The 9,951-nt window shown below is 35.8% G+C and overlaps 1 pseudogene; it reads left to right on the top strand.

Moving 5' to 3' along the window:
* Positions 1–1,323: 1,323 nt before the first annotated feature.
* LOC100958743 lies at positions 1,324–3,051 on the top strand (annotated as a pseudogene).
* The last annotated feature ends 6,900 nt before the right edge of the window (positions 3,052–9,951 follow it).

Here is a 9,951-nt window from a genome sequence, read left to right as displayed (position 1 = left end):
GCACCTAGTGTCCCAGCTATTCTGGAATCTAAGGCAAGAAAATCACCTAAGCCCAAGAACTGGAGGTTGCTGTGAGCTGTGATGCCACCAGACTCTATCGAGGGTGACAAAGTAAGACTCTGTCTTTAAAAAAAAAAAAAAAAAATTCCAGGGATCTTGGAAGGGATCAAGAATACAAAATCAATGTCCACAGATCTGTAGCCTTCATATATTCCAACAACAGTAAACCTGATAATCAAATCCAGTAATTGCACTCATTTCAAAAACTCAACTTATAGAAAGAAGTTGATATTAAGATGCATTTTGAATTGAAAGAAGCTACACTTCTGAGTTAATGTATTTTCATATTGAAATTAGGGGAATGTGTTTTAAGTAAGTATGCACAATATTAACAACTATTTCTTTGTTTTATAATTGTGTCTAAAAAGAGTACACAGATCCTCAGACCAAACAAAGTAAAATATGTATTTATTTGTTGTTATCAGGAAATAAATTGCTGGATTAATATAAAAAGATACTTCTACAAATGTCTCTGTATATAAACAAATATTTTGTAATTATCAAGAGTATCAATGCTTTTCTCAGCTTGATTAAACTTTAGAAAAGTTTCTTTTTCTGATTACAGTCCCTTGACCTCCCTGTTCTTGAGGTATTTACTTCAGAAAACTCAAAACAATTGTAAATTCATCCTCAGTGTTTTTGAAAAATAAATTCTCAAAACTCAAAAATGTCCTTCTGAAGGTCCTGGAAGCCATCTCTTTTAATTTAATTACTAAGAAAGATAGGGCCCCTAACCTAACTCCCAGTTTCTGTGAGAGGGTAGGAGTCTAACTTTGATAAGCACAGATTCCCAAACACAGATGGCCTAATCACATTGACCATCTGCCATCCCCAACATCCTCTAGTACTTTTCCATCAAGTCACTCCATCCTTTTAAAATCTTCCCATCTTTTGTTTCAGCAGAGTTGCATTCAATCTCTATTCCAACAGTCTTGATTCATATTGCAACCATCTTGAGTAAAGTCTTCCTTGCCTGTTTAACTCTAGATGGGGCAATTTTTCTTGGATAGTTCATATAATGTTCTCAAGAAGAGCTCAGTATAAATTCATTATCCTCAAATGTCCTTTTGTAATTTCCTCTCCCAGAATTAAAATGTTCCAATCCACCATTTCAATAGTAGTTTTATTTAAAAAAAAAAAAAAAGAAAGAAAGAAAGAATGAAAATAATAATTCAAGAAAAAATGAAATAGCTCTCTGCATCAAGATGCAGAAAGGAAAGACGGCCAAAGGGGAAGTAGGTGGTGAAAAAGGAGGTCGCAAATATGGTGAACCCCTTATTCTAGAAAAGGCCTAAGAAGTTTTGCATTGGACAGGACATCCAGCCCAAGAGTAATCTCACACTCTTTGTCAAGTGGCCCCGCTACATCCAATTGCAGCAGCAAAGAGCCATCCTTTACAAGGGGAAAAATGTGCCTCCTGCCATTACCCAGTTCACCCAAGTCTTGGACCGCCAAACCACCACTCAGCTGTTTAAGCTGGTCCATAAGTACAGACCAGAAACAAAGCAAGAGAAGCAGCAGCGACTGTTGGCCCCGGCTGAGAAGTAAGCTTCCAGCAAAGGGGATGTCCCCAGTAAGAGACTGATACAGGGTGGGTGGCCCCCAGAGGCGCGGCCAGAGCTGGCTGGAGGACCTGCTATGCTTTCTGTGTCTCCACCCGGGGGTGTTGGTGGCCCAGCCCACTGAGGAGTGAGTGGTTGGATAGGCAGAGGGGGCAGCAGGAGGCTCCAATAGTCAGAGGCCAGACAACTGCCTGGGAGACACCTCCGGGTGCCAGCTTTGGGCCCCAATGTGTCTCCCTCGCCTCATGCTGTTTATTTTTTGAAATAATTTTATAGAGTTTCATTAGCTCCACAAAATTCCTTCTCCTTTCTGTCTTTCCTTGTCCCACACCAACTGACAGGAGTGGACAGGGCAAAGATTGTACGATACTGATCTAGGGTTCCTCTATTTAGGGCTGACCAGGGAACTCCCATTTCCTAGGCCTGAGAAATTTTGTGAAGGTAATGCACTGACATTTCTCCTGGGAACAGACTGCATCCAGTCAGTTGTCAACACATTCCATTAATCTTGCCTCGTAGAAGGGACTGCATCCATTCATTTGTTGGGCAATGTATATACCCCTAGATAAAGGACCCAGGAGGAGATTTTCCAACTTAGGTCTTTCCCTCTGGTAGGAGTTCTCGTGCCTTTTCTGTATTCTTTTTTTCTTTTTCTTTTTCTTTTCTTTTCTTTTCTTTTTTTTTTTTTTTTTTTGAGACAGAGTTTTACTTTGTTGCCCTCATAGAGTACTGTGGGATCATAGCTCACAACAACCTCCAGCTCTTGGGCTTATGCGATTCTCTTGCCTCAGCCTCCAGAGTAGCTGGAGACGCCCACCTCAATACCTGGCTATTTTTTGTTGCAGTTTGACCAGGGCTTTGTTGGAACCTGCCACCCTTGGTATTTAGGACCAGTGCCCTACTCACTGAGCCACAGGTGCCACCTCTTTTTCTGTATTCTTTTCTGTCTAATAAATCTTATCTTAGCACTAATCTGTGGTCAATGGGTTCATTCTTCAAATCCCTGCGACCAAGGACCTACTAAAGAAAGAAATTCTGGTAACAAGACCACCTGTCTTCCAGCAAGGGTTAACACTGTCACCACCTTGGTGGAGAACAAGAAGCCTCAGCTAGTGATGACAGCACATGATGTGGATCCCATTAAGCTGGTTGTCTTCCTGCCTGCCCTATGTCATAAGACGGGGGTCCCCTACTGCATTGCCAAGGGGAAGGCAGGCTGGGCCAGACCACTGTCACCTTCACACTGGTTAACTCGTAAGACAACGGAGCACTGCCTAAGCTAGTAGAAGCTATCAGCACCAATTTCAAGGACAGATGTGGTGAGATCCACCGTCACTGGGGAGGCAACGTCCTGGGTCTGAAATCTGTGACTTGTCTTGTCAAGCTGGAAAAGGCAGAGGCTAAAGAACTTGCCATTAAACTGGGCTAAATGTACACTGTTGAGTTCTCTGAACATAAGAATAATAATGAAAATTATTCTTAAAAAAAGAAAAAATGAAATCAATAGCACCTTAAGGCAGCTATTGTGGTTTACATTCTCAACTTATTCTAAAATATCATTGGGAAAGATAAATTGCCTTTGTCTGTGTTTTTGAGAATCTTGGGCCACAAATATTTTTTGGTAAAGTCTTACTTTCAACACTTGTATGGGCAAAAATCTCTAAGGAATCTTAAAATTATGTATCAAAAGCAGAAAGCTAATATTTCAAAATTGATATAGTACTTGTGTAGTAGAATTTTATATAAGTAATAGAATTTTCTTTAAATGAAGAAGAGATGGGATTTTATATAGTATCAGTAACCAAACATTTAGAGAAGGTAAATTGTAAGTGACACGGCTGATTGTTTAAAATAGAGATAAAGCTAGCAAGGCCTGAAAAACTATCCAGTGTGTAACGTGCTAGTGAGGAGCCCAGAGAAAATAAAACAAATGTAGCTGAGTAATTATCACAGTTTTATAGGAACTTTCACTTTGAGAAAACCAAGCGAGTTTATTTTCCCCCATAACTGTTTAAGTTTCTGGAAATAATGAGAAGGTAATCTATGCAGTGAGATAAAGAAATAAGGAAACATAAAGGTTCTAGTAAATTGGGCCTTGGCTTTGCTTAATTATAAAGTATTCCAATAAGACAAGGAAATAACCATAAAGTCAATGGCTACTTAATTATAAAGTGCTAGAAGAGTTTTAACTCTTTGTATAGGGTGAATATTTTCTCTTGTTTTGACAACGTAAAAGCAGTAATAGTTGATTGTACTGACCCACTAAGCATTGATTGTCAAGTGCTAAATGGAGTAAGAAGCAGTTTCAGGATGGCAGCAAAAACAAAAGCAGAGAATGAAGATGCGACTGGCAGTCATTCTCTGGGGCTAGCATCATTCGAGGCAAATTTAGCATAAACCAGAAAAATGTGCAACCATAGAAAAACCATGAAGAAAACAATTATATGAAAACACAAGTCCTCTAACATTATAGAGTAAGAGGAATGAGGGAACTACCAGTACAGACAGCAGTGTGGGCAGATCTCACATGCAGAGACAAAAAAAGGCAAAGTCAAAATAGTACATCTTGTTCTGAACAGACACTCAGCCACACGCTCAGGAAACACATGCACAAGAGTGTTCATAGAAGCACAATTTATCATCATCAAAATCTGAAAACCAAATTTCCACCAACAGTAGAAGGCATAAACAAATAGTATTTTGAATACATCCGTGGAACAAAATACTATGCAATGATGAGAATAAGCAAATGACTGCTGGAATTAACATCACTGAATCTAAAAACATAACATCAGGAGAAGAAAGTCAGACATAAAAGTACTCTACTATATGATTCTATTTATTTATAATCCAAACAGAGCAGAATTATTCTACTAGGAAAGAAACAGGATAGTTATTAGCATTGTCAGGGAGTCACTTGAAGGGACATATACATAGAGCACTAATATAGTTCTCTTTGATCCTAGTACTGATGCCATGAGTGGATTTACTTTGTGAAAATTTGTGGAGGTAAATTTTGATGTTGTGTACACTTTAATGTTTTTTTTTTTTACTTTTTTGGGCTCATGTTTTCTTAAGAAAGTTTACCCTAAGCATATAATACTTTTCCTTTTTTAGTATAATTTGTTAACTTGTAAACAGACATCTTTTTGCAAAACCAAATTTGTGTTAAATAAATAGATTTAAAAACACAAAATTATTCAACTTGGACAACTTTTAGTGATATGAGAAAAATTATCTATTTGTCTTCTGCCGTTTCTTTTTAAATTGAACAAAAGAACAGATGGATAATAATTAGAATATTTATCTTACAATTCATCAGAAAAATATCTAAGAATTTATTTGGGCTTGCTCCACCAGCAACATTTCTATATTTGACTGCTATTTTTGAATATTGAACTTAAAGTTCCCAATAATTGACTTATTATATTGAGCCTTAATAAGCATTTCCCTAGTATTATCTGAATTTTTAACAACATCTTTACGTCATATGTTTAAGTAAGATGGGGCACGTATTGCAATAGCTTTTGTCTTACCCTCAATGCTGTGCTCTACTTACACTAGACTGCAAATTCCTTGAGAGATTTGCCCCTACTCAATAACTTGTTAACTTGACTCTCATATCTATTTGGTTTATAGTAGTTATGTATCTGCTAAAAGCCTACTAAAAGAATAAATGAGTCAAATGATAAATTTGAGACATTTTCAGGGACCCTTTTACATTAAGATATAAAATTACAAAATCTTTAATATTTCTAAATGCAAACATTTTAATAGGTGAAAGGTGAAAGATAATTGTTCAACCTACCAGAGGTTGCCTCATCAATTACTAAAAAAATGATAAGCTTAGAAAGGGTTAAAGTTTAGAAAGACTCTATTTAAAAAGATTATTAAGACTCCAGTCATTACTGAGGATTCATTTCAGTTTACAGAACATTAGTGGTCTGCACAGCCTTAGTAACTTCCTTGTTTTATTGAGCTCCCTGAGAAATGCAGGGCCATTCATCAGGTCATTTTCTATGCATTGGTTCTCACTAGCTCCCCCCTCCACTCTCTCTGTCTTTCTGTCTCTCTCTCTCTCTCTCTCTCTCTCTCTCTCACAGGCACACACACAGAAGTCAGAGAGAAAGAGGGCAGAAAGAGAGTCAAAGTTTATTTGTTTGAATTACAGTCAAAATTTTCATTTACCTCTGTAGAACAAAAAGTGCACTTTCCTAGTTTAACAGTGCAGAGAAAAAAAGATGGACACACGTTATAAAAAGCTGAATATCCCTTAAACACTTTATTTTACTTATGTAATAGAATAAGTAGTTCATTGATAGTTTCCTGAAGTCAGATTATTGTAAAGGTACAAATTCCTACAAAACTACACATCCAGGAACATGAATGATACATTTTCCTTGTAAAAATATATTGGTCTCAAAACTTTCAGAAAAGTCTTTGTGAGAAAACATTGTACTTATTATTTTAGTTATGTGCATTTTAAAATTAGGTAACACATCTAAGACAATGTTTTGAGACATCCTTCCTTACTATTGAAAGTACAGTTCAGCTATTCAGGTTCAGTACCATAGTTACCAGTGTATCATGTCCACCAGCTGCTGGGTTATTCCATCTCCACTGACAGTACCTGTGCTTTATGGTAACAGATTTTGAACAGGATCTTGAGGTGAACTTTATTTTGCAGAATCTGTGGTTTTTATTCTTGTATCTGCAAATGAAATATTGACACAATCCTCCATGAAGGAACATGTCTCTGCATATATAAAGTGAAAAGAAAATGTTCTGAGTTCCTATCATCTATAATATGCTGTAAACAAAATGTCCCCGGAATTTACAATGTTGAATAAAGAGGCATCTAGTGATGCAATAGCTCATGCTAGTTATTTTCTTGTGCTTATTCTCACTAGTTTGTTATTGGTTTAGTTTTAGGTCAAGATATGATAATAATGATTCCCATTTGAAATGCAAGTAGCCCTTGCTACAACCTCTTTCATCTTCTTGCGAAAAAACATGAAAGTCAACAAAATACAATGTCTCAAAAATTATGAATGGTTTTCTTTTAGTTAATTTATGCCAGAGATAGCATTTGGCTATACTATGAGAGTGTGTTGATTCACTCTTGAAAGAAAATATTCTGCAGGACAAAGGCAGAAACATTCTAATTACAAAAATCATATAGGGCTATGTTATTGTATGAGGTAGAGGATAAAAGACTCTTGAAATATTTTCTAAAGAAAAAAATAATAGTGTATTTTATATACTTTAAACACAGGTCTTTGCATTGCTTTGGTGTTTCTACAGATAAGTTTATCCAGTGGGGCCCTGAACATATCAATAATAAATATCACTGAGGTTTTATATAACCAGTGGTAGTACTTTCTCTTTTCCTCTTCAGAGTACGTGTTAAAACTCCCATACACAACTTGGAAAATTACACTAATAGCCAAAAGACTTAGTTGCCAACTGAAAGCAGAGGTATTTCTTTATTCTTAGTTCAGATATTCATTTCCATAATATGTGTATATCTATATCGGCCTCAACACCATTTACAGAGAGTATCCTCCTGTGCTTATATGTTTTGGAGACAGTGCAGCTGTGTTTGACTATTGAGTCTGTCTACACAGTGGCGACATATTTGGATTTGCCGTTCCTCAATGGATCATCTATATAATGAAAATATTTTCAATTTATACCATATCAGAAATAGGTGGAATAGAGGAAAATAAATTGGATAATGGGTGGGAAACATTTAGAAAGGCACATAATAAACATGCAATAAATTTTAGCTATAAATATTACTATTAGTGGTAATAAAATTACAACCAAAATCAAATGTGAAATACTGAACTTTAGTTATGGTTTAACAGTTTTTCCTATTATTTTATAATAATTTTATATCAAATAGCTTCTTTTCCTCTCTGTTACATTTCTCAAATCATTGCACCTCATTCTTTCCTTAAGAAATAACAGTTAATAGCCGGGCGTTGTGGCGGGCGCCTGTGGTCCCAGCTACTTGGGAGGCGGAGGCAGGAGACTCGCTGGAGCCCAGGAGTTGGAGGTTGCTGTGAGCTGTAATGCCACGGCACTCTACCCAGGGGACAGCTTGAGGCTCTGTCTCAAAAAAAAAAAAAAAAAGAAATAACAGTTAACAGGGGTGGCGCCTGTGGCTCAAAGGAGTAGGGCGCTGGCCCCATATACTAGAAGTGGTAGGTTCAAACCTGGCCCCGGCCAAAAAAAAGAAATAACAGTCACATTTTGAAAGTTGACAAATAATAATTATACTTATTTATCGGGTGCATAAGTAATGAAGTTTCTACACATTTAATGTATAGTGATAAGATTACAGTAATTAGCATATCCATCCTGTCATTTGAAGGGTCACCTGATTTAAGATGCATTTGCATGTTTGTAAGAAATAAAACAGAAAGACTTGTCCACGCAATCAAAATTTTAAAGTATGACATTTGAATTGAACATAATTTTTCACTTTCTCTAGAATTTGGAAACAGTAGGTTATCCTAAACCCTCAAAGGAAACGACTAGCGCCAAAGAACATAAATTTGTCCAGCTTGAATCTTCTCCCAGACATCATAAATTCACTATTTTAAGGGTTTTTTTATAGAGGACACAGATGGTTATTAATTTTCATCAAGATAGGTTATCTTATCCCTTTTAAAAAGGAAGCATAATAATAATCCCTAGGACTTAAGCAGAGAGAAAACAATTCTCCCTATAGACCAGTCCAGGAGGGAAGTCAGAAGAGCGCGAGCCCCAGGAGGAAGGTAGCTCTTCGTGTCTCTGGGCCAGTGGGGGAAAGTGCAGTACATTTCTATGTTGTTCAGGGGATGGAATTATGCCTTTTATATCTTTTGAAAGTAACACCTGAAAAAAAAAAAAAAGAGCCTCTCAATTTTTAAGTCCTGATGTCCTTGGTTATGGCACCAACAGCCAAGGACGCTGCTCGCTCTACTCTATTTCAGATGTTGGCATTTCTGTGCCAAGAAGGTTCTCAGCTACCTTTCATATAAATTTTTGAGGCATTAAAAATGACAAACTTCAGCACACCATCATAAATCTGTCTTCAAGAAAGTAACTGGAGTCAGAAAAGACTGCAGAGTCAATCTTCTATCTCTGTGAAACATCCTTCATGAAAGGAATATTACTTATTCTTTATTTAAAAAAATAACTTGTGTATGTCATTACCTCTAAAAAGAAAAAAAGATATGGCAAAGCTGAGAAAGTATCTTCTTACATATCTTTCTAATTAAATTTCTTCACCAACTGAATAATCTGAAAATAACTAATGAAACCTGTTGAAGGTTGCAGTTAATATTGAAAGGTGGGTCTGCATTGTATGATGAGTCTGGGACCAGAAAAGCTGAGATAGATGAGATGGAAGCTCATTCTAGTATTTACTGACTCTCATAGCATAAAAAGACTTAAATTCTCTGAGCTTCATTTGCCTTGTAAGTAAACAGAGTTAATATCTGTCTCTAAAATTTTGCAACAGTTAAATTATATAGCATATGAAAATTATATTTCAGTCGGCAGATAAACTATTGCTATAATCTAGAGGTCTACAGTTACAAGCTTTGATATTAATAGCTTGAATTCCCTTTTTTAACAAAATGTTCTTACTGAATTTTCATACTCCCTTCAACGACCAATTACAAAAATATTGGACCAAAACACTTGTATTTTATAATAAAAAAGTGAAACTAAGTGTTTCTATTTTTAAGCTCCTTCTTTAATTTAGAAACAATAATTTCATAGGTGCTTTATTATTTCCATAACCCAGTGATTTTGTATAAGCCTAGTTTTGTCAAATTTCTGATTGGGAAATAGAAAACAGATATATGATATTTAAGAGGAGTTTTATTTTCCTTCTCCTGGATTATTTCTAGATCCTAAGTTAAAAAAGCAAGAAGTGATATTCGCCTGTTCAAGTCACTAGAAAACCATCAACAACATAGTCCTGTGTCATTGATTTGGAAATACATAAGAAATATGTTAGGTAAGAATCTTTGAAGGGAGAGAAAAATAAAACTAATTCTCAAATAGCTTAAAACTAATTAGATATCAAAGTCTAAATGTAATTGTTATAAAATCCTATATTACAAAAGAGAGACTTTGAAATTATAAGCACAGAAATTATAAATACCTTTCTCAAGATCATAAAAAGATAAAAAAAATAGGATAATGAAACATAAGAAAATAATGACAAGACATTGGAACAATACCTAAAGAGGCAAAGGTGTGTCAGACTAACCTACAATGTATTTATACAAGTGTTTATAAATTCTACATGTTATGCATAGTTTTGCTA

Source organism: Otolemur garnettii, unplaced genomic scaffold, assembly GCF_000181295.1.
Source record: "Otolemur garnettii isolate 467f Iridium unplaced genomic scaffold, OtoGar3 scaffold00129, whole genome shotgun sequence".
NCBI lineage: Eukaryota > Metazoa > Chordata > Mammalia > Primates > Galagidae > Otolemur > Otolemur garnettii.
The sequence above is the reverse complement of the archived record's forward strand: the minus strand, read 5'-3'. Positions and strand labels throughout refer to the sequence as shown.